Source organism: Lepus europaeus, chromosome 18 (genome assembly GCF_033115175.1).
Source record: "Lepus europaeus isolate LE1 chromosome 18, mLepTim1.pri, whole genome shotgun sequence".
NCBI lineage: Eukaryota > Metazoa > Chordata > Mammalia > Lagomorpha > Leporidae > Lepus > Lepus europaeus.
The window spans coordinates 65,239,839-65,264,465 of NC_084844.1; the positions used below are offsets into that span (position 1 = coordinate 65,239,839).

Genomic DNA, 24,627 nt, shown 5'->3' on the forward strand with positions numbered 1-24,627 from the left:
ATCTGGGTTCATGGGTGCCAGGGAGGGGGTCGGGTGTCCTGGGTGCCAGGGAGAATTCAGGTGTCAGGGGTCCCAGGTGCAAGGGAGGGGCAGGGCATCAAGGGTTTTTGGTGCCAGAGAAGGGATTGGGCGTCGGGGTCCAGGGTGCAAGGGAGGAGGCCAGGCATCAGGGGTCCCAAGTGAAAGGGAAGGGCTGGCTTTTCTCTCTCTCTCTCTCTCTCTCATTACCCACTCTGCCTGTCAAAAAAAAAAAGAAAGGGAGGGGCTGGACATCAAATGTCCTGGATGCCCAGGAGGGGCCCGGGCTTCTGGGGTCCCCAGAGACAGGGAGAGGCCCAGACAGTGGGGGTCCCGGTTACCAGGGAATGGCATTGCATCAGGGAAGGGGCTGGGTGTCAGGGATCCCAGGTGCCTGGGAGCAGGCCAGAAGTCGGGGATCCCAAGTGACATGGAATGCCCAGCGTTGGGAGCTACAGGTGCCAGGGAGAGCCAAGCATCAAGGGTCCTGGGTGCCAGTGAAGGGGCTGGGTGTCATGGGTCCCCGGTGCCAGTAAGGGGGCCTGGCATCTGGGGTGCCCAGTGACAGGGAGGGGCCAGGCTTCGGGAGTCCTGGGTGTCCGGTAAGGGGCTAGGTGGTGTGGGTCCTGGGTACCAGGGAATGGGTTGGGCATCGGGGAATGGGCTAGGTGTTGTGGGTCTGGGGTGCCAGGAAGGGGGCCAGATTCAGGGATCATGGGAGCCAGGGTGGAGGCCAGACTTTGAGGTCATGGGTGCCAGGGAGGGGGTTGGTGGTCCTGGGTGCCAGAGAGGCACCCAGCATCGGGGTCTTGGGTGCATGGAAGGGGGCGGGCAGTGGGAGTCCTGGGTGCCAGGGAGGCGGCCAGGCCTCATGGGTCCTGGGTGCCACAGAAGGGGCCGGGCAGCAGGGTTCCTGGATGACAGGGAGGGGGCCGGGCGGCAGGGATTCTGGGTGCCAGTGAGGGGGTTGGGGGTCCTGGGAGCCAGGGAGGGGCCAGGTGTCGGGGTCCCTGGTGCCAGGGAAGGATCGTGGCCCAGTGTTCCTGAGTGCCAGGGAGGGGGCCGGGCGATGTGAGTCCCGGGTGCAAGGAGGGGGTCGGAGTCCCGGGTGCCAGGGAGGGGACGGGCATCAAGGTTCCTTGGTGCCAGGGAAGGCACTGTGTGTCAGGGGTCCATGGTGCAAGGCATGAGACCAGGCATCATGGTCCAGAGAGACAGGTGGGGGCTGGGCAATGAGGGTCCTGTGTACCAGGGAAGGAGCTGGGCATCGGGGAAGGAGCTGGGCATCAGGAATCAGGGGTGCCAGGGAGGGGGCCGGACATCGGGAGTCTCAAATGACAAGGAGGGCCAAGCGACGGGGTCACGGGTGCCAGGGATGGTGTCGAGGGTCCCAGGTTCCAGGGAAGAGGCTGGGTGTCAATGTCCAGGGTGCCAGGGAGGGGGCTGGACATCAGAGTCCCGGGTGCAGGGAGGGGGCTGGGTGTTGGGGGTCACAGGTTCCATGGAGGGGGTCGGGAGTCCCGGGTGCCAGGGAGGTGCTGTGTGTCAACAGCTAGGGTGTCAAGGAGGGGGCCGGACATCTGGGGTCAAAGGTTCCAGGGAGGGTGTCAAGTGTCCTGGGTGCCAAGGAGGGGCTTGGTGTTGGGGTCCAGGTGTCAGGGAGGGGGCCAGAACTTGGGGGTCCCAAGTGACAGGGAAGGGGTCAAGAGTCCCAGGTTCCAGGGAGGTACTGAGCGTCAGGGTCCCGAGGGCAGGGAGGGGATGGGTGTTGGGGGTTCTGGGTGCCAGGGAAGGGGGCCAGACATAGGGTGTCACAGGTGTCAGGGAGGGGGTTGGGTGTCTGCAGTCCCAAGTAACAGGGAGGGGCTGGGCTTCGGGGTTCCTGGGTGCCAGGGAGGGGCTAGGCATCGAGGGTCCTGGGTGCCAGGGAGAGGGCTGGGCGTGGGGGGGTACCATGTGTCAGGGAAGGGGTCATGGGTCCCGGGTGCCAGGGAGGGACTGGGAGTTGATGTTCCGGATGCCAGGGAGGGGGCTGGGTGTCTGGGGTCCTGAGAGACAGGGAGGGGCCAGGCATCATGGGTCACCGGTGCCAAGGGGGGGCTGGATGTCCCGGGTGCCAGGGAGGGGTTGGGCGTCAGGGGTTTGGGTGCCAGGGATGGCCGAGCTTCAGGGGTCATGGGTTTCAAGGATGGGTCCACACATCAGGGATCCTGGGGCCCAATAGGGAGCCGGGAAATGGGGGTCCCAGGTACCAGGGAAGGGGCTGGGTGTTGGGGTTCCAGTGTGCATGGGGGGAGGCCAGGCATCAGGGTTCCTGGGTGTCAAGGATGGGGGCAGGTGTCAGGGGTCACGGGTGCCAGGGAGTGGGCCGGACGTTGGGGGTAAAGGGTGTCAGGGAAGTTTTCAGATGTCCTGGGGCCAGAGGGAGTAGGGCAATGGGGGTTCCGGGTACCTGAAAGGTGCTGGGTGTCTGCGGTCCCACTGACAGGGAGGGACTGGGCATCAGGGATCATGGGTGCCAGGGAGGGAGTCGGGAGTCCCGGGTGCCAGGGAGGAGTCAGGCGTTAGGTGTCCTGGGTGCCAGGGAGGGGCCGGGCATCTAGGGTCCTGAGATACAGGGAGTGGCCTGGTGTTGGGAGTCATGGGTGCTAGGGAGGCGGCTGGACGTCAGAGTTCAAGGGTTTCAAGGAGAAGTCCAGGTGTCAGGGATTCCTGGGCCCAGGAGGGAGCTAGGCGATTTGGGTCCTGGGTACCAGGGAAGGGGCTGGGTGTCAGGGGTCCAGGGTGCCAGGGAGGAGGCCAGGAGTCTGGGTTCCCGGGTGTCAAGGAGGGTGGCAGGTGTTAGGGGTCATGGGTGTCAGGGAGGGGCAGGGCATTGGAGGTCACAGGTTCCAGGGAGGGATTCGGGGGTCTCAGGTGCCAGGGAGGGTTTGGGCATCAGGGGTCTGGGGTGCCAGGGAGGGACTGGGCGTTGAGGGTCCTGAGTGCCAGGGAAAGGGCCGGGCATCAGGGGTCCTGGGTACAAGGGTGGAGGTCGGGTGTCATGGGTCCTGAGTGAACAGAAGAGGCCGGACATCGGTGTCCCAGGTGCAAGGGAGGGGCTGGGCGTCAGGGTCCTGGGTGCCAGGGAAGAGGCTGGACATCGGGGTCTTGGGAGCCAGGGAGATCTTGGACGTCGGGAATAGGCCGGGTGTCTGGGGTCATGGGTATCAGGGAGGGGGTTGGAAGTCCCAGGTAACAGGGAGGGGGCCGGGTGTCTGAGGTCCCAAGTGACAGGGAGGGGGCGGGCGTCGGGGGTCTCAGGTGCCAGGGAGGGGTCAGGCATGGAGGGTTCTGTGTTCCAGGTAGGGGATGGGTATCAGGGGTCCTGGGTGCCAAGGAGGAGATGGGCATTGAGGGTCCTGGGTGTCAGGGAAGGGGCTGGGTGTCAGGGGTCCCAGGTGCAAGGGAGGAGACTGGGTGTCAGGGGTCCCAAGTGACAGGGAGGGGGCTGGGCGATGTGGGTCCCAGGTGCCCAGGAGGGGCCTGGGCTTCTGGAGTCCTGAGAGACAGGGAGGGGTCCGGTCGATGGGGGTCCTGGGTACCAGGGAAAGGGCTGGGCATCAGGGAAAGGGCCGGGCATGGGGGATCAGGGGTGCCAGGGAGGGGGCCAGGTGTCAGGGGTCACGGGTGCCAGGTAGCGGTCAGGCGTCAGGGCTCCCGGGTGTCAGGGAGGGGTTTGGGGGTCCCGGGTGCCAGGGAGGGCTGGGCATCTGGGGTCATGGGTGCCTTGGAGGAGGCCAGACGTCAGGGGACCCAGGTTTCAAGGAGGGGTCCAGGTGTCAGGGATCCCTTGGCCTAGCAGGGAGCCGGGTAATTTGATTCCTGGATACCAGGGAAGGGGGTCGGCATTGGGGGTCCAGGGTGCCAGGGAGGAGGCCAGGCATCAGGGGTCCCATGTGACAGGGAGGGGACGGGAGTCGGTGGCCACAGGTGCCAGGGAGGAGGTCAGGGGTCCTGGGTGACAAGGAGGGGTCAGGGGTCAAGGTTCCTGGGTTCCAGGGAGGGGCCAGGCACCAGGGGTCCAGGGTGCCAGGGAGGGGATGGGCGTCAAGGGTCCTGGATGCCAGGGAAGGGGCTCGGCATTAGGGGTCCCGGGTGCAAGGGAGGAGACTGGGCGTCAGGGGTCCCGAGTAACACAGAAGGGGCTGGGCGATGGGGGTTCCAAGTGCCCAGGAGGGGCTGGGCTTCTGGAGTCCTGAGAGACAGTGAGGGGCCCAGGCAATGGGGGTCCCAGGTACAGGGAAGGGGCTGGGCATTGGGGAAGGGGCCAAGCATTGGGGATCAGGGGTGCCAGGGAGGGAGCCAGATGTCAGGGGTCTCGACAGGGAGGGCCAGGCTATGGGGTCACGGGTGCCAGGGAGGGTGTCGAGTGTCCTGGGTGCCCGGGAAGAGGCTGGGTGTCAGTGTCCAGGGTGCCAGGGAGGGGGCTGGATGTCAGGGTTCTGGGTGCAGGGAGGGGCCCGGGCGTTGGGAGTCATGGGTTCCAGGGAGGGGGTCAGGGGTCTCCAGTGCTAGGGAGGTGCTGGGCGTTGGGGTCCCAGGTGCAGAAAAGGGGCTGGGAGTTGGGAGTCCTGGGTCCCAAGAAGGTGACCGGGCCTCGGGGGTCCTGGGTGCCATGGAAGGGACTGGGCGGCAGGGTCCCTGGGTGCCAGGAAGGGGGCCGGACATCGGGAGTCACAGGTGCCAGGGAGGGGGCCAGGCATCTGCGGTCCCAAGTGACAAGGAGGAGCCAGGTGTCGGGGGTCCCAGGTGCCAGGGAGGGGCTGGGTATCAGGGTTCCCAGGTGCCAGGGAAGGGCCAGTCATAGAGTGTCCTGCGTGCCTGGGACAGGGCCGGTTTCAGCGGTCATGCGCGTCAAGGAGGGGTCCAGGCGTCAGGGATCCTGGGGTCCAGTTGGGAGCTTGGCAATGGGGGTCCCGGGTACCAGGGAAAGGGCTGAGTGTTGAAGGTCCAGGATGCCAGGGAAGGCCGAGTGTCAGGGTTCCGGGGTGACAAGGAGGGGGCCAGGCGTCAGGGTTCATGGGTGCCATGGAGGGGCCGGACGTCAGGGGTTATGGGTGTCAGGGAGGAGGCCAGGTGTCAGAGGTCCTGGGTGAAGGAGGGCAGGCATTGGGGATTCTGGGGCCCAGTAGGGAGCCAGGCGATGGGGGTCCCTGGTGCCAAGGAAGGGGCTGGGTACCAGGGAGGGTTGGGTGTCAGGGGTCCTGGGTACCAGGAAAGAGGTCAGAGGTTCTGGGTGCCAGGGAGTGGGCTGAGCATTGGGGGTCCTGGGTGCCAGGGAGGGGGCTGGGTGTCTGGGGTCCTAAGAGACAGGGAGGGGCCTGGCGTCAGGGCCACAGGTGCCAGAGAGGTTGTTGGGTTCCGGAGTGCCAGAGAGGGGTCGGGAATCAGGTCTGGGTGCCAGGGATGGCTGGGCACTGGGGGTCATGGGTTTCAAGGAGGGGTCCAGGTATCAGGGATCCCTGGGCCCAGGAGGGAGCCGGGCGATTTGGGTCCCGAGTACCAGGGAAGGGGCTAAGTGTTGGGGTCCAGGGTGCCAGAGAAGAGGCTGGTGTTGGGGGTCACAGATGCCAGGAAGGAGGTCAGGGGGGTCTCGGGTGCCAGGGAGGGTTTGGGCATCAGGGGTCCCAGGTGCCAGGGAGAGGCCGGGCATCAGGAGTCCCAGGTGCCAGGGAAGAGGCCTGTCGTCACATTCTTGGGTTCCAGGGAGATGCTGGGCATTGGGGAAGGGACCGGGCATCTGGGGTCATGGGCACCAGGGAGGGGGTCGGGCGTCCTGGGTAACAGGGAGGGGCCGGGCGTCTGGGGTTCCCAGAGACAGGGAGGGGCTAGATGTCGGGTATGCTGGATGCCCATGAGGGTCCTGGGCTCCTGGGGTCCCCAGAGACAGGGAGAGGCCCAGAAGATGGGGTCCTGGGTACCAGGGAAGGGCTGGGTGTCAGGGAAGTGGCTGGGCATCAGGGATCCCAGGTGCCTGGGAGGGGCTGGAAGTTGGGGGTCCCAAGTGACATGGAGGGCCAGGCGTCGGGAGTCACAGGTGCCAGGGAGGGCTGGGGGTCAAGGGTCCAAGTGCCAGGGAAGGGGCCGGGTGTCACGGGTCCCTGGTGCCAGTAAGGGGGCCTGGCGTCTGGGGTCCCCAGTGACAGTGAGGGGCTGGGTGTTGGGAGCCCCGGGTGCCTGGTAAGGGGCTGGATGGTGTGGGTCCCGGGTACCAGGGAATGGGTTGGGTGTTGGGGAAGTGGCCAGGTGTTGGGGGTCTGGGGTGTCAGGGAGGGGGCCAGATTTCAGGGGTCACGTGATCCATGGTGGAGGCCGGTCTTTGAGGTCATGTGTGCCAGGGAGGGGGTCCGTGTCAGGGTCCTGGTGCAGGGAAGGGGCCGGGCGGTGGGAATCCTGGGTGCCAGGGAGGCGGCCAAGCCTCGTGGGCCCTGGGTTCCATGGAAGGGGCCAGGCCGCAGGGTTCCTGGGTGTCAGGGAGGGGGCCGGGTGTTGAGGGTCCTGGGTGCCAGGGAGGGGGCCAGACATTACGTTTCCCAGGTACCTCGGAAGGGGTTGGGGGTCCCAGGTGCCAGGGAGGGGTCGGGCATAAGGGGTCCTGGGTGCCAGGGAAGGACCATGCGTCAAGGTTCCTGGGTGCCAGGGAGAGGGTCTGGCATCAGGGATCCCGAGTGTCAGAGAAGTGGTCAGGTTTCCCAGGTACCAGGGAAGAGGCCAGGAGTCGACGTTCCAGGTACCAGGGAGGGCCGGGCATCGAAGGTCCTGAGTGCCAGGGAGGGGGCTGGGCGACTCGGGTCACAGGTGTCAAGGAGGGGACCAGGCGTCAGGGATCCTGGGGTCTAGTAGGGAGATGGGTGATGGGGGTCCGGGGTACCAGGGAAGGGGCTGTGCATTGGGGGTCCAGTGTGCCTGGGTGGCTGCGAGCGTCAGCATTCCCAGGTGACAAGAAGGGTACCAGGTGTCGGGGATCATGGGTGCCAGGGAGGAGGTCGTGCATCAGGGATCCTTGTTGTCATGGAGGGGCCAGGTGTTGGGGTTCCTGGAGCCCAGGAGGGAGCCAGGGGATAGGGGTCCTGGGTGCCAGAGAAGGGGCCAGGCGTCAGGGTTCCCAAGAGCGAGGGAGGGACCAGGCATCGGGGGTACCGTGTGTCTGGGGTCATGGGTGCCAGGGAGGGGGTTGGAAGTCCCAGGTAACAGGGAGAGGGCTGGGTGTCTGGGGTCCCGAGTGACAGGGAGGGGCCGGGCATCAGGGGTCACAGGTGCCAGGGAGGGGGTCGGGGGGCTCAGTTGCCAAGGAGGGGTCAGGCCTCGAGGGTCCTGGGTGCCAGGTAGGGGATGGGTATCAGAGGTCCTGGGTGCCAAGGAGGAGATGGGCACCGAGGGTCCTGGGTGCCAGGGAAGGGGCTGGGTGTCAGGGGTTCCAGGTGCAAGGGAGGAGACTGGGCATCAGGGGTCCCGAGTGACAGGGAGGGGGCCAGGCGATGTGGGTTCCAGGTGCCCAGGAGGGGCCTGGGCTTCTGGAGTCGGGTGTTGGGGGTCCTGAGTTCTAGGGAAGGGTTAGGAGGCTCCGGGTGCCAGGGAGGGGCCTGGCATCGAGGGTCCTGGCTGCCAGAGAAGAGGCCTGGAGTCAGATTCTTGTGTTCCAGGGAGATGCTGGGTGTGTCGGGGAAGGGGCCGGGCGTCTGGGGTCATGGGAGCCAGGGAGGTTTCAGGTGTCCCAGGTCACAGGGAGGGGCCGGGCATCTGGGGTCTCACGTGACAGGGAGGGGCTGGATGTCGGGTGTCCCTGATGTCCAGGAGTTTCTGGGCTTCTGGGGTCCCCAGAAGCCAGGAGATGTGGGTCCCAGGTACCAGGGAAGGGCTGGGCATCAAGGGTCCAGGTGCCAGGGAAGGGGCCAGGCGTCACGGGTCCCCGGTGCCAGTAGGGGGCCTGGCGTCTGGGGTCCCCAGTGACAATGAGGGGCCGGGCATTGGGAGTCCCAGGTGCCTGGTAAGGGGCTGGATGGTGTGGGTCCCAGGTACCAGAGAATAGGTTGGGCGTTGGGGAAGTGGCCAGGTGTTGGGGGCCTGGGGTGCCAGGGAGGGGGCCAGATTTCAGGGGTCATGTGATCCATGGTGGAGGCCAGTCTTTGAGGTCATGTGTGCCAGGGAGGGGGTCGGTGGTCCCAGGTGCCAGGGAAGCGCCTGGTGTTAGGGTTCTGGTGCATGGAAGGGGCCGGGCAGCAGGGTTCCTGGATGCCAGGGAGGGGGCCGGACATCAGGTGTCCCGGGTGCTTGGGAGGGGCTCGGGTGTCCCGGTACCAGGGAAGGGCTAAGTGTCAGGGTCTCAAGTGCCAGGGAAGGATCTGGGCCCAGTGTTCCTGATTGCCAGGAAGGGCGCCAGGCGAAGTGGGTCCTGGGTGCCAGGGAGGGGTCCGGAGTCGATGATCCAGATGCCAGGGAGGGGGCTGGGCGTCTGGGGTCCTGAGAGACAGGGAGGGGCCGGGTGTCGTGGGTCACGGGTGTCAGTGAGGGGGTTGGGGGTCCCGGGATCTAGGGAGGGGTCGGGCGTCAGGGATCCAAGTGCCAGGGATGGCCAGGCTTCAGGGGTCACGGGTTTCAAGGATGGGTCCACACATCAGGGATCCTGGGGCCCCATAGGAGCCAGGCGATGGGGGTCCCGGGTACCAGGGAAGGGGCTGGGTGTTGGGGTTCCATTGTGCCTGTGGGGAGGCCGGGCGTCAGGGTTCTTGGGTGTCAAGGAGGGGGGCAGGTGTCAGGGGTCACGGATGACAGGGAGGGGGCTGGATGTTGGTGGTAACGGGTGTCAGGGAAGTTTTCAGGTGTCTCGGGGCCCAGAGAGAGCTGGGCAATGGGGGTCCCGGGAACCTGGAAAGGGGCCTGGTGTCAGGGGTCCCTGGTACCAGGGAAGGGGCTGGGCGTCAGGGGTCCAGGGTGCCAGGGAGAAGGCTGGGCATCTGAGGTCCCGAGTGACAGGGAGGGGCCGGGCGTCGGGGGTCACAGGTGCCAGGGAGGTGTTCGGGGGTCTCAGGTGCCAAGGAGGGTTTGGGCATCAGAGGTCCCAGGGCGGGGCATCGAGGGTCCTGGGTGCCAGGGAAAGGGCCAGGCGTCAGGGTCCTGGGTGCAAGGGTGGAGGCCGGACGTCCTGGGTCCCGAGTGACAGAGAGGGGCCGGACATCCGGTGTCCCGGGTGCCAGGGAGGTCCTGGCGTTGAGGGTCCCATTTGCCAGGGAAGAGGCCGGGCGTCAGGGTCTTGGGAGCCAGGGAGATCTTAGACGTCGGGGAAGAGTCCAGGTGTCTGGAGTCACGGGTGCCAGGGAGGGGCCGGGTATCAGGGGTCCTGGGTGCCAGGGGGGCCGGGCGTCTGGGGTCATAGATGCCAGGAAAGGGGCTGGGCGTCGGGGAAGGGGCTGGGTTCTGGGGATCTGGTGTGCCAGGGAGGGGGCTGAACGTCGGGGGTCACAGGTACCAGGGAACGGGTCGGGGTTCTCGGGTGCCAGGGAGGGACCGGGCATCGATGGTCCCGGGTACCAGGGAAGAGGCTGGGTGTTGTGGGTCCCGGGTGTCCTGGTATGGCCGGGCGTCGGGGGTCCCGGGTGCCAGGGAAGGGGTCCAGGGTACCAGGCAGCTTCCACCATTTCCGCTTCCCCCCTGTCAGGACCCCCGGGCCCACACACTCACCATGTCACGGTCCTCAGCTCCTAGGTACCCGGCGACCCCCAGCTTGTGAAGGTGGAGAGCGCAGACCCGGACTGGGCTCACCTCGCTCCGTGGAGGAACTCTAAGACCACTGTGATGTCAAGATCCCGCGTGATGACATCACCGTGCCTGATGGGATGGGGGCGAACACAGCGTCACAAAAGACTCAGCCAATCAGCTTCCTCCAAGGCGTGGCTCCCTAACCAGTCTGTGCTTGTTGTGAATCAGGAGAGGTGGGAAGTGGCCCCCTGCCCTCCTCCAGGGCTCCTCTCCTGCGGTGCACCTGCCACCCGCTGGGGTCGCCCTGGGGTCACCTAGTGCTTCCCGCAGGCCGATCCTGGCTGCAGCTGGCGGTCACCTGCTTCAGGTGAGTTAAAATTCTGCTTCTTGGCTTAGGGGCTTTCACTTTGTATTTCTGCTCATTTTTCTGTTGGGCCATTTGTATCATGTTTTAATACGGATTTGAAGAATGCTTAAAGGCATCACATAATTGAATGCTTTTTCTTGTTCCTGTCAATATATGTTTTCCACTCTGCCTACTGACCATTAGTATCTTCTATTTGTTTTTTGCTGGTGCTTGGTAATCTAGTGGATTTTAAAAATATCGATCTTTCCTGAAATCTCGTTCAATTCATTTATCAGTTTTTGTTTTTAGATGTTATGGATTCTCTCTAAATGAAGATCTCCAATACACTGACATTTTATTGCTTAGAAATTGATTTTTACACCTTATTTTTTCCTTTTGTTTTTTTTCCCTCTCCCCCGACTACTCCTCCAGTAAGAAGCTGGAGAGAAAGAAAGAAAGAAAGAGAGAAAGAGAGAAAGAAAAGAAAGGAAAGAAAGGAAAGAAAAGAACCACAGCCTGGAATTGAGGATTCTTAGGTTCACTAACTCTATGCTAATGAAGAGAAGTACAGGTGTGAATTTCATATGCCTGACTTTCCAGTATAAATATATTAATTCTATTTGGAATAAATGCGGATGGAATAAAAAAAGATGAAGTTGGAGACAGTGGAGTCAGACGGTCTAGGTTTCTTCAGGGAGAAATCTGTCAATGATCCTGTATTGTGTTGTTTGTTGTAGGATCCTTTTCAACACCTTGATCAGAGAAAGGAAGCCACAGTTTATTTTTACTAAAAAAATAGTAAGTTTTTTTAATTGCATGCTGATTTTTAAAATGCTTTTCAACATTCAATCTAAATGGTCATGTGATTTTCTTGAATTTTTCCACTACCTGGACAATCTACATGGCTTGTTCAAAATATTAACCACCTCTAGCATTTTTTCTTCTATCTCACTTATTATTAATTTTATTTTCATATGTATTTCATTTATCATAAAACTACTAGGGAGATATGCATGTGTTTTTAAAAGAGGCTTATACTTAATTCATATTTCAAGTTCTGATCAATTTGCATCATAATCAATGTAATGCTGGCTTTCTAAAAAATGTGAAAATATTCTGTGCTTATTTCTACCTTGGTATGTCTGGGAAATATAAGTGTGTCTGTTTTTTTTCTTAAATGTTTGGAATATTTTGTATTTCTATAACTTAAATTTTGTTTCTGTAAGTTTTTATTGGTTGGTAGTCTTCAAATGGTGATTGAAATTTCTTAGTTTAATTTGGAGTTTTCCTATTTTATATTTGTTATATTGGATTTGGGAAATTTATATTTGTTTTGTGGGAATTTCATTTCCAAAGTGTGGTCGATTTTTATCTCTGGTCAAATTTTTACTCCTGAGTTTTACAAAAAAATTTTTCTAGCATCTTGACTAGGCTATATTCTCTGTAAAGACTTGTTTTAATACCTGAAACTGGACATTAGTGTTACTTTTCCTGTGTTTCCTTAATTACTTTTACTCATGGTTTATTAATTCTGTTAATATTAAAAAGTATATCCATGTTTGTGGGACTTTTTAATAAGCATTTCACATTATGGCATATATACACTATGGAATACTACTCAGTGGTAAAAAAAATGAAATCCTGTCTTTTGCAACAACATGGATGCAACTAGAAGCCATTAACCCTAGTGAAATAAGCCAGTCCCAAAAAGACAAATACCATGTTTTCCCTGATCGGTCATAACTAACAGAGCATCTAAAATATAATCTATAGGAGTGAAATTGACATCTTGAGCTTTGATGATTGTTTACAGCCCTTGTCTCTATAGTTGAGGAACTTTTTTCTCCTCATACTATTTGTTGGACTCTTTACTTATTGTAGGGTTAATCTTATGAGTATAAAGAAAACTGAAAAAAAGCATTTCATATCTGCTCTTATCTTTTTGCTTGTCTTTATTTTATGTACTTTCATGTATTTTTTCTTTTTAATTGTTAAAAGGGAATTATGATGATTGATTTTTAGTATTTTATTCTAATATAGTCACTTAAGGAGATAATCTCTGTATCTATCCCAGCCCATGGATTTCCTCGTCTCTTTCCAAACCCTGTATGTGCAGACTCTGTAGGCCTCCCAGTGTTTCCACTCACATGTACATATGGGCTACATGTGTTTCCATTCCTGTGCCTGATACACAGAACAGATGAGATACATATTCAATAGAAGCCATATTCACAGTTTTAATTTTGATTTTTTTCCAAACCTCATAATCTATGTTATGATACTCTCTTGCAATTCTGGGCGGTGATAGCAAGTCACAGCTCCCCATCATCAGCCAAAAAATCATGAGGTCAAGCAAGTGATTCTTTACAACGTGCTGTGTTGTTGAGCTCTAATGTTCAGCTAGACAAATGTATTGAATGCTTTTTTTTTCTTTTAATGATTTGTGTTTTTTTTTCTTTTAATGATTTTTCCAAATTCTTTAAAAAAACACAATGGTAAAACTGAAACCAAGGAGACATCCTGAGGATCTGTCAGAGACAAAGTAGAACAGGGTAATGGAAAGTTCTGAGGTCTTTAGGCACATTGACTTTGACAACTACACACACACACACACACAAACACACAGACACATGCACACACTCACCCACTGAGCACATCTGTACAAAACATTCTGTGTTAGGAGAAGTAGGATAAGGTTAAGGGATCAGGACACACTTGCATATTGGACCAGCCTCCCTTAAGGCTCACTAGCTTGTCCAGCATCCAGCCCCTGGGGCTGGCCAGAATTTGCTGTGAGAGACTGGAGTTAAAAATGTAGTTCCAGCCCATAGACACGAGGATGCTCCCCACTTGGTTATGCACCTGTGCCACAGACCCCTCACAACTCCTTCTTGTCTGCTATCTACTCATTCTCCTGGGTGATGTCTTGGGGATTTTGGATGAGGGTTTTCTTTTTGCTTTCTTCTTTTCCATTTTGTCCTGTCTTTTTTCCTTCTTAGATTGCTTCTCCTTGTTTTCAGGTTGCTTTGACCTCCACTCTTAATCTTCACCATTCCCAAATCCCTTTATGGCTTGTCCTTGGATCTGTGGGAGTCATGAGACCTTTTTTTCCTTTGCCATTACCACTTGCACTCCTTTTTTATTTCCCCTTGGAAGTCTTAGAGGCATTTTCTTGGGAACCAGCACCATCTCCACCTTCCCCAGCCATTGGCTTCTGCTTCTGCTTGCTCCTGGGGGCCTTCATTGCCAACAGAACCCAGGAAGCTCCTGCTTTGCAGCTACTGCAATCATTCTTGCTGATCTTGGTGATGTCCATGGCCTTTTTCTTTCCTGCTTCAGCAGCTGCATCAGGACCTTCCCCACCAAGGCCTGCATCTGGTTTCACTCATGAGCTAGGTTTTTCCAGGAGGTGGTGGGAACTATTGATTAGAAGGATTGTGGTTCAGAGGCCCATGACCCACTTCTTGGGCTTCTGAGCTGTGGTGCTTCGTGTGGCCTCTTTTCTACTTGCATTGGGAAACATGATCCCTGTTGCTTGTTGGGACTGAGTCTGCTGCTTGATGTCTAGGGAATCTGGTGTCCAGAGTAGAGGGAACTGGAAGGTTGATGTCTGACCCAGGAGTAGGCTTTGACACCAGAGAACAGGCCAGGGTAAGCCTAGGGTTACTCTCTGTAATTCACTCCCTCCCAGTAGGGTTTAAACCCAAGCTGGGGCCTGAGTTAGCCATCTGGGGCCCTTCCTTCCCTGAATAACTCTTTCTGCTCTTCTCACTATTGTCTGAGCTCCAGGTCTTTGGTTTTGGGGTTCCCTGAGGGAGGGACTCTGGTCCGCTAGCCCTTGGTTTTACCAAGCTTTTTGGTCACTGTGTCCTGGACAGGGGCACTCTGGAGTCTCATCACAGGGAATTTTCTCACAGCACCATCACCCCCCTTGAAGTCTGGCCATAGGTGGCTGGGGCTCATTTCATTTCTGGACATGGATATTCAGGGTAGCTTGGTCAGAAGGAAGGAAAATGGACTCCTGTTTGCCTGTTTGTCACCTGCATGGCTGTTGCCTCCTATTTCTTGCCTCTAATGCTCAGCTAGACTCCTTGTTGGTGCTGGCCCCAGGGACTGTCTTGGTAGGCAGTGGGCACTTCACTGGTTTTTGAGGGCAGGAGCCAAGGTCTGCACTGTCAGGATCGTGCCTCCATTCATACTCTTTGGGAAGCTCCTGGCCATGCTCTCTGAGGCCCAGGTGTTCCTCAGGAAGCTCCCAGCTTATGCTTGCACGAGGGGTAGCATCTGGACCAGTTGGATTATGACTAGGGTCTGCAAAATCAGAGAGGTTTAATCACCTGGCTCAAAGACAACTCCTCCAACTCCTCATCACTGCTCTCTGAAGTTGCTTTGCCTCTTCTGTCAGGGTTCTGGGATCAGGGTCTTTCTTCTGGAAGTGTGGGAGTTACTGTCCTTGTCACAGAAGATATGATCCAGCTTCATGGCTGCAAGTGTTTCCCCTTCAATGTCTGCCTCCTCTTCACTGATCCTCTGAGTTCTTCCAAATCAGAATTCAGGTTGTAGGAATTTGGCCACACAGTTACAGAGTTCAATAAATAGGCGCCTTCAGAGTCCATGTGGAGTAGTAGCATGGAACCTGGACTCAACCACCTGGGTTTCCATTCTGCCTCTGTCATTTACTTGTTCCTTAGGTTACTTAATGAATCTCAGTTTTCTCATATGTAAAATGGAGGCATTAAAAGCTGCAATTCCTAGGATAAATGTGAGAAATAAAGCAGCTAATCTTTCTAAAGTGCTTAAAATAAAGCATATAGGAAAATCTCAATAAGTTTTAGGAACACATTTACTTTACTTGCTGTGGAATGTATTAGTGACCATATATATTGAAATACCACCATTAGTGTTGGAATGGAGTGAGGAATGATGCAAGATATGAAAGGGAGAAATGGCTTCCGATCTTATATGCCTTGCAGTTATTTGGGGGAAGTTAGGGCTGAAAAATAACCAACATTGCCATTAGGTAAGTGGCATTTGAAGGAGTGATAGTTTTAACATTTTAAAAAAAACTCAGCACTTTGGGTTTTTAAGATAATTTTTAAATTTATAAAAGTTGAGTAAATTTCATGTATTTCACATATGCAGATTTAGGTGCATTGTGATACTTCCTACTCTACCCTCCCTTACCATTCCTTTCTTATACTTTTTTAAAATTTTTTTAATTCTTTTTTTTTGACAGGCAGAGTGAATAGTGAGAGAGAGAGAGAGAGAAAGAGAGAGAGAGAGAGGTCTTCTTTTTGCCGTTGGTTCACCCTCCAATGGCTGCTGCAGCCGGCGCATCTCATTGATCCAGGTGCTTCTCCTGGTCTCCCATGCGGGTGCAGGGCCCAAGAACTTGGGCCATCCTCCACTGCCTTCCTGGGCCATAGCAGAGAGCTGGCCTGGAAGAGGGGCAACCGGGATAGAATCCGGCGCCCCAACCAGGACTAGAACCCGGTGTGCCAGCACTGCAAGGCAGAGGATTAGCCTGTTAAGCCACAGCGCTGGCCCTCTTTTAATTTTTACAATGACTTAATTTCAGTTTATTTTATAATCATAAGCTTAACCCCCCACTAACACAAGTAGTAACAAGTCACATGTAACAAGCAGTAAGAAGGAGAAACAAACAAAACACTGTTCTTCAAAGGTAGAGACAAGAGCTGTAAACAATAATCAAACCACAAAATGTCCATTTCACTCATATACAATAAATTTTTATACTCCATTATTTACCACAGATCATGGAAAACATTTTTCTCATTGGGACTGGTTTATTTCACTAGGTATAATTGATTCCAGTTGCATCCATTTTGTTGCAAACAACAAAATTTCATTGTTTTTTATGGCTAAGTAGCATTCCATAGTGTATATGTACCAAATTTTCTTTATCTAAACATTGGTTGATGGGCATCTGGGTTGATTCTGTATCTTAGCTACTGCAAATTGGGCTGCAGTAAACATAGGGGTACAGGTAAACTCTCTCATATGCTGATTTCATTTTTTGGGTAAATTCCCAGAAGGGTGATGGCTGGGTCATATGGTAGATTTGTTTTCAGATTTCTTGGGTATCTTAATACTGTCTTCCACAATGGCTGTACCAGTTTACATTCCCAGCTTTCCCTGACATCATCACTGACATTTGTGGTTTATTGATTTTAGCATATTAGCTATTCTAATTGTGATGAGGGAAAACCTCATTGTGGTTTTTGTTCTCATTTCCTTGATGGCTAGTTATCCTGGGTATCTTTCAGGTGTCTGTTGGCCATTTGAATTTCATCCTTTAAAAAATGCCTGATTGAGTTATTTACCCATTTCTTAACAGGATTGTTCAGTTTCTTTTGATGAGTTTCTTGAGCTCTTTGTAGGTTCTGGATATTAATCTCTTATCAGTTGCATAGTTTGCAATATTTTCTCCTGTTCTATCAGTTGCTTCTTCACTTTGCTGTGTTTCCTTTGCAGTACAGAAGATTCTTAGCTTGATGTAATCCTATTTGTTTATTTTTGCTTTTATTGCCTGTGCTTCTGGGTCTTCTCAAAGAAGTATTTGCCTATGCCAAAATGTCCCCAATGTTCCCTAGTAATTTGCTGGTATCAGATCATAGATTTAGATCCCTGATCCATTTGAGTTGATTTTTGTATAACCTATAAGATAGAGGTCTTGTTTCATACTTCTTCATGTGGAGATTCAATCATCTTGCAACACTTTGTTGAAGAGACCGGCCTGGGGGCTGGCACTGTGGTGTAGCGGGTAAAGCCAATGCCTGTGTAGCAGGTAAAGCTAACACCTGCAGTGCCAACATCCCATATGGGCTCCAGTTCATATCCCAGCTGTTCCACTTCTGATCCAGCTCTCTGCTATGGCCTGGGAGAGCAGTGGAGGATGGCCCAAGCCTTTGGGTCCCTGCACCCTTGTGGGAGACCTGGAGGAAACTCCTGGCTCCTACCTTCAGATCGGCGCAGCTCTGGCCACTGCAGCCAATTGGGGAATAAACCAGCAGTTGGAAGACCTCTCTCTCTCTCTCTCTCTCTCTCTCTCTCTCTCTCTCTCTGCCTCTCCTTCTCTTGTTTGTAATGCTGAATTTCAAATAAATAAATCTATTTTAGAAGAGAGAGAGACTGGCCTTTCTTCAAGGATCAATTTTAGTTCCTTTGTCAAAGATTAGTTGGCTATAGAGGTGTGGATTAATTTCTGGGGCTTCTATTCTGTTCCCTTGGTTATATGTCTATTTTTGTGCCTGTACCAGGCTTGTTTTGAACATAAGTGCCTTGTAAGATAACTTAAAGTCTGGTATTGTGATACCTCTGGCTTTTTTTTTTCTTGTTTACAATTGCTTTAGCTATCTGGGGTCTCTTGTACTTTCATACAAATTTTAGCATTGTTTCCTGTAGATCTGAGAAGAATGTCATTGGTACTTTGATTTTGACCACTTTGTTTTTGTTTTTTTTTTGCTTGTTTGTTTTTAAGATGACTTTGAATATGTAAATTGTGATGGATAGTATGGGCATTTTGATTATGTTAATTCTTCCAATCTACAAGTGTGGAAGGTTCTTCCAATTTTTTGTGTCTTCTTTGACTTCTTGTTTTAATATATTGTAATTTTCATTGTAGAGAACTTTGACATCCTTGGTTAAATTTACTCTAAGGTATTGAAATATTTTGTAGCTATTGTGAATGATACTGTCATTTTTCTGTGTATACAAAGGGTATTGATATTTGTTTGTTGATTTCATATCCTGCAACTTTACCAAACTCTCTTAAGAGTTTCAGCAGTCTTTTTTTTAAAGATTTATTTATTTACTTTAAAGTCAGAGTACACACAGAGATAAGGAGAGGCAGAGAGAGAGAGAGAGAGAAAGAGAGGGATAGCGAGAGAGAGAGAGAGAGAGAGAGAGAGATCTTCCATCTGATAATTCACTCCCCAGATGGCTGCAATAGCTGGAGCTGTACCAATCTGAAGCCAGGAGCCAGGAGTTTCTTCCAGGTCTCCCACATGTGTGTAGGGGCCCAAGAGCTTGGGTCATCTTCTGCTGCTTTCCCAGGCCATAGCAGAGACCTGGATCAGAAGTGGAGCAGCTGGGACTAGAACCAGCACCATATGGGATGCCAGCACTGCAGGCGGTGGCTTTACCTGCTATGCCACAGCACCAGCCCTGAGTTTCAGCAGTCTATTAGTGGCATCTTGTGTTTTCCCTACATATATGATCATGTCATCTGCAAACAGGGATAATTTGACTTTCTCCGTTCCAATTTGTATCACATTGATTTCTTTTTCTCGCTTAATGGCTCTGACTAAAACATCTAGAATGCTATTGAATAGCAATGGTGAGAGTGGGCATCCTTGTCTGGTTCTATACCTTAGTAGAAATGCTTCTAGCTTTTCCTCACTTAATATGATACTTGTTGTGAGTTAGTCATGTATTTCCTTGACTGTGTTAAGGAACGTTCAAGAACAAATAATAGGTGAAAACCATGCTGATTATATCATTGACCAGATTTCTTGGATACCAAATAAATACCCACATCACAGCAGGAAATGGTAGTACCTTAAACTTCTAATATTTCACTCCTCAGAAAACACTACATCCTGTCATGTATTTGATAACACAGCTTCAATGAATGACAGCCCATCACATAGAACCCCGGTTATCCTGTAAGATTATATTGACTAGTAATGGCATAGATCTTGGCTTGTGTAGATATATTTTGTGATGTGCAGCAGTGACTAAATTTCCTAATGATGCCTTTCCTGAAATGTATTCTCATTGTGATGTGATACATGACCATTATATGGAAGCCATTTACTTGGGGAATAATTCAGGAAAATTTGAATAATGTATTTACATTTATTTGGTTTGAAAGAGAGAGAGACACAGGAGAGAAAGATATAGAAAGAGAAATAGGGAGATACAGTGACAGAGGGAGCTGTCCCTATGCTGCTTCACTCCCCAAATGTTGGCAACAGACTCAGTAATCAAAAATCACAGCCCTGGACTCAATCCAGGCTCCCATGTGGGTAGTAGTCCCAAAGTGCAGCCAAGACTTGCGAGCAGGCATTTAGATATGAACATGAGTGTCCCAAGCAGCATCTTACCTACTACACCAAATATCCACTGCCAAGCCAAACTTTTTTAAACAGGCCATATGAGGAACTCTAATAATTCAATAATCATAAAACAATAAGTCCTTTGATAAATAAAACATTTATCCTTTAATGAAATGGTCCCACATACATAAAATGTGTCCCATAATTATGTAAACTGACGAAAATAAGGATGCTTTCTCTCTCTCTGTCATTCTCTCTGTGGCACACTGTCTTTCAAGTAAATAAATAAACTAATACACTTTTAAAAAGACCATGGAAAGGGAATGTAGCAAAATTGCATATCCTGTGTTAATGTGAGATATATTAATAAAATTATAAGAAATTATCCAAAAGAAATTAACATAATTGCATGAAGGAGAGAATCTGTATAGGGACAAAATCAAATAAAAGCATTATTTTGTGTTTTCCATGTCAAAATCCTATGGCCATTTTTCAATGACTTTTATATCGTTTACATTTCCAAATATTTCAAATTAGAGAGAGAGAGAATGAATCTTCCATGTGCTGGTCCACTTCTGAAATGGCTACAACACTTGGGGTGAGGTGGACTGAAGCCAGGAATCTAGAATTGAATTTAGGTTTCCCGTGTGGGTGCAGGGACCACATACCTGCTGCCTCCCAGGGTATGTGTAATCGAAAGCAGAATTGGAAATGGAACCTGGGCTCAAACCCAGGTACTCTGGGATGTGGTCAACCCAAGCATTGGTGGGATGTAACATGGGGTCAGGGGTGGCGGGTTCTGCAGTGGGATGTCAGATGTGGCAAGGGCAGGGTAGGAAAGGCTGTGACAGGATTTCAGATGGTGCAGGGACCTCTTTGATGCCAAAGAGAGAGATGCACAGAATATAACTCTCATTCTAACTCCACACTCTGTATTCAGGGAAGGTCCATGGTCTGGCTTTCTGGTTTGATGTTTTTCTTACTGGCTCCATAATGACCATGTGGCTACGCCTGGCCATGACAGGTCCCCTATCACACTGTCACCAGGTCTTGTGCCTGCTCCAGTCACCACCACTTGCCAAGGCTGGAGAAATGCTTTCAGGAACATATCTGCTTTGTGAACCTGCAACTTCTATACCATGTGGGCAGCTGCTGCTGCCCACGTCCTGGGCCTCAGCACAAGTCATTGTCATATTTTACGTAAGATCATATCAGGGAAGCCTTCATCACCAACTCCCACCCTGCCCTCCACAACCTGACCTTGCTTGGACATCTGCTGCCACAGGCCTGTTGGGCCTGACAGCTGCACATGGGTGGGGTGGGAGGAAGGGAGTGACTTCTAATGAGCCCAGCTGGCTAGACACTCCATTTCAACTACCAAGCCTGCATCACCATGGGTTTGGCAAGCTGCTTTTTAGTAAATTATTTTATTTTTGGAAATGAACCAGTTCAGTTGACCAATCCTCTGAGAAACCCAGCCAGGTGGGCTCAGCCAGCAACGCCTTCTTGCCTTAGACTCAGGGTCTCGGTGGTGAGGGGTGGCCCTGATGAGTATTCAGGGAAGGTCAGGGGCAAGCCCTGGGGGACCCCTCTCAACCAACCTTCCCTCACACTTGAGGGTAAACCCTCCCCAACTGTCTGAAGGCCTCCACCCACAGACCGTGCTTTTGCTGTTATGTTGTCTCTGAGTCCCTGTAGGTCCCTCTCCCACTCCACACCAAGATGTGGCCTGGAGAGTACACCATGGGTCACTTGGGGGTAGACACAAACATCCACGTCTGTCAGAAGATGCCCCATCCTCTTTCCTCACACTAATATTAGGCCCCTGTTTCCCCCCATCAGCATGGCTGCTACAGTCCCTATGGCCATGATGACATTTTGCTCCCTCTCCATCCTTGGAAGGGACCAGGCAGCGACTTCTCCCTCCAAGTATAGGAATAATAGAAAGATAAAATAAACATAGAGGAAATGCATATTTCAAACAGTAAGTACAGTATTTAAATGTAGCACCATGTGACATTTGAAAAGGTTACAAAAGCACTTTTATAGAATTATAATCAATATATATCAGTTGGATACAATAACAAAATGGAGACCAGTAATTTTATTATTGTATTGTTGGTTCTGAAACAGACGTGAGGTGTAGATTCATTTATTTGACGGGTGAAATGTCTCTGAAAAAGTGGAGATTGAAGTGACATCATGAGCTACATTTAAGCATCAATGCATGCATAACTGAACAGCAAGGAAGATTGTTTTCCACTACATTGATGTCTTACAAAAATAAATAAAAGTGTTTGTAAATCATCAGATTAAAATTAGAACATCTTATCAACCCCATTACACCACACTCTTTGTCAACCTCCCATATTCACCATATCTGTATGTAGGAAAATGATTATTACCTAAATGTATGCACACTCTAAGATAATATTTTTTATTTTCAATGTCTATTTTGATCTGATTTATTTCAGTTTGTCTGTTTCCCCTCCTCCTCCCCTCCCCCTCCTCCTCCCCTCCCCCTTCCTCCTCTCCTCTCCTCTCCTCTCCTCTCCTCTCCTCTTCTCTTCATTCTCTCTCTCCCCTCTCCCCTCTCCCCTCTCCCCTCTCCCCTCTCCCCTCTCCCCTCTCCCCTTCTCTACCATTCTGCCTTTCCAAGAAATCATGGGATTGAGCTTCATTCAGATGTGGTGGAGTATGCCAGGGGAAAATGGGAGAGCTTCATCAAACATAGTGATAGCTTTGATAAATATGAGTTGTGTGATCCTGCATTTGTGGTTGGTAATTGCCTCCAGAGAGCATCTGACAGTTATCAGTATGATCAAATTATTGTGTTGCTGGAGTCCAGAAAGACAATGAAAGCTACGTGAATATTTTACTGAACACGGGAGGCCTACTAGTCATTCCTGTAGAAGATCAGTTAACACAGATTATGAAAACTGAACAAAACACTTGGGAAAGTTAAAATATCCTTGCTGTTTTATTTGCTCCACTTGTGCAGGCAAGAAAGAATGATTCTGTGGGACTCCTCCCACCCCCCCATCCTGTGCTCTGAGGAACCTGCAGGACTTGTCCTGTATTTACATTCACTGCACTTAGAAATTTCATAAAAAATGAGACACAGGCCAAAGGGATTCCCCAAAAGGCTCCACCCAAAATGAAAAGAGAATGAAACAGAATTAACACGTAGGTCTTTGGGGGTAATCAGCTTATTCCTTAGCCTCTAAACAGTGAGGATCACAAATAAGAGGAGGGGAAAGACCACAGCAAAGCCATGAAGCCAGAAGTGTCTCAGAATTTACTGAGAAAATCATGAAGCTGCCCCTCCCTGAGTCTTTAAAAGTTTACTTGACATATTTTAGAGACAAATAACAGATTAAGAAGAAAGAATGCCTACTGATAATTCCTGTAGTCTTGAATACATAGCAATTTTTAGTTGAAAGAATTATTCCTTTAATCAGAATGGTAGGGGAAAAGTATAACCTGTTTCTGTCAGTAACGGAAATGATGTATTCAGTCATTTAAAAGGATCCTTTTTATAAAATCTATTTTTCTTTAATCTTGGGAAAATGCTGTTTTGTCTCAGAGTGATTTGAAAGTGGAATGCAACCACAGTCAAGACATTGTGTCCTATAAATTGTTTTCTGACTCCTTACAGATTTGTAGTGGTAAATGTTAGACATAATTTTAGATAAGATTAAGACCATTGTTAAGCATATAAATTTGATTTGAATTGCAGTTATTTTATTTCCTCTATGAAAGTCCCTCATAAAGAAATAAAATGCTTTGTAGACCTATTTACCTTTTTTAAAAGATGTATTTATTTATTTATTTGAAAGTCAGAGTTACACAGAGAGAGGAGAGGCAGAGAGGGAGAGAGAGAGAGGTTCACTCCCCAATTGGTCACATTGGCCAGAGCTGCACCGATCCAAAGCCAGGAGCCAGAAGCTTCTTCTGAGTTTCCCACATGGCTGCAGGGGCCCAAGGCCTTGAGCCATCTTCTATTGCTTTCCGAGGCCATAGTAGAGAGCTGGATCAGAAGTGGAGCAGCCATGTTTTGAACTGGTGCCTATGTGGGATGCCGGCACTTCAGCCCATGGCATTAACCCACTGCACTACATCACTGGCCCCAAACTATTTACCTTTCTTTGTTGCAATCACTATTTCTGAGTTGCTGGAGACATATTCCAGGCAATATATGAGTGCAATAATAATGCAAAATAATAAGTAATTTAGCTTTTAAATAAAACACAAATTTCATGAAATTTTACAGTCCTGCAACTTTTGCTTTTGAATCAGTTGACCAAAGACCTGGGCAGGAGTGGGAGGGGATATCTGCTTCTCTGAGAGAGTTTTAATAGCACAGCAAGTGAATATTAGAAAGTATACATTTACTACAACTCTTAGTTTGTATGGACCCTTTACATTTTTAGTATTTAAAGTTAATGAGATCATCTTGACTCTCTCAAGATTTCAAGGTCTATTAAAGATTGTTTTTTCTGTGGTTCACTGTATAAAGTATTTGGTTTAAGAGCTCCAGTGTTGTATGTGACTCTTAGCATAGACAGTGAGTGAGCGAGTGAAATAAACACGTGTGACTGCCACTTTCCTGGAAAGCTCTGAGTTTCAGGGCTACAGCAGGCATGGGCAGCAGATGCACTTCAGTAAAAGGGACTTCCAGTTTATCTGAATATTTATCTTTGACAAAAGGGGAGTGCTGAGCTTACAGCTTTTGCTTTGTATCTTTCTAGTTTAAGAAATAATCACAGAACTTATATGTAGACAACTTCTGTTTTGAAAAGCCAGTTCAGAATCACAGTATAAACTTTGGGACCTACAACATGCTCATCTAACCACTCACTTTTTAATGTGTTTTTTAGCAAAATTATAATGGTTTTACTTTTTTGCTTAATATCATGTACTTAATGTACTCATTATGTGAATTTTGTTATAGCTTATCAGTGATAAAACTGGCAGGAAATGTCATTATGACTTTCTTTCCCTAGGAAGGCATGTAAACAGTCATCCCTTGATAAAAAAGTATACACTGTAACCTGCCACTTAATGTTAATATGGATTACATATTTTCAAAGGGAAAATTATTATAATCATTATTCAGATATGCTTAAGGAAATCCAAGCATTGTATAGTAAATGGATTTTTATTTCTCTACTAAGTTACAAGTATTGATTAAAAAATCTCAGCTCTAACAATTCTACACATCTGAAAACAAGCAGTTTAAATAATGCAAGTATGACATCGCTCCAGACAATTGAGGATGCTTTAGCGACATGAAGGACAGTTTCAGGGAAAGTACTGCTTCCAGTGGCTGGGAATAGGCTGGGGGGTACCACTACATTTTACTGATATGATTGTTAAGCTGCTACTAAGACATGCTTCATCAGGTTTCTGTCTAGAAAACAGCTTCATATCGTTGTCATCTGT

The 24,627-nt window shown here is 50.8% G+C and overlaps 1 pseudogene; it reads left to right on the plus strand.

Moving 5' to 3' along the window:
* The first annotated feature begins 6,675 nt into the window (after positions 1-6,675).
* Positions 6,676-22,554, plus strand: LOC133746912 (protein-L-isoaspartate O-methyltransferase domain-containing protein 1-like; annotated as a pseudogene).
* Positions 22,555-24,627: the final 2,073 nt, after the last annotated feature.